The following is a 706-nucleotide window of genomic DNA, read 5'->3' on the forward strand; positions in this document are numbered from 1 at the left end:
AACAATACACGGGAAAAGCGTTTGAAATTCTCATTGGGTGCATATTGAGACGTTCATATTTTTTTTTTATGGTCATTTTCTCAGGGTTATTTCCCTTAATTAAAATTTATGTATTAACCACAATTATTTGGAAACTTGAAAGACTAGCAGTAATCTGTATTTTGTTGTATTTCAATACATGTTTTCAAATCACTTAAAAAGAAAGTATTAAAGAAAAAAATCCAAATACAGATACTTATTTCACCTTTGTTATTACAGGTACTTCTCTGCCTTCTAAATATGATCATAAATTGTGTTACTGATATTCAAGCGGGTTAGGTATAAATGACACTCCAGCTTAGTAAAATACTTTGTACTAAGAATCTAACATTTATTTTATGCCACTTACACTATGTACAATGTGCCGCTTTTTGTGTTCAATAGAATATCTTATTTACACACAACTCACATGTGATGGATTTTGTTTCACGCACAAATGAGCACTGGCAAATGCTTCAACAAGTAAAATTATGGCAAATAAACCTTTTGTGAGGAAGACTTGGTGTAAAGATGAAAAATGATAGACGAAAAGTAACATGCAACACTCCCATCACCTCCTTTGCGAGCAGGATGGGGTGTTAGGTAATCACAGAAATCTCTAACATCAGATGCCAGATAGACATGTTAACAGAACCAACACTGCTGATCCAGTAACTTTCTCCATGAC

Source organism: Penaeus monodon, chromosome 19, assembly GCF_015228065.2.
Source record: "Penaeus monodon isolate SGIC_2016 chromosome 19, NSTDA_Pmon_1, whole genome shotgun sequence".
In the NCBI taxonomy this organism is placed as follows: Eukaryota; Metazoa; Arthropoda; class Malacostraca; order Decapoda; family Penaeidae; genus Penaeus; species Penaeus monodon.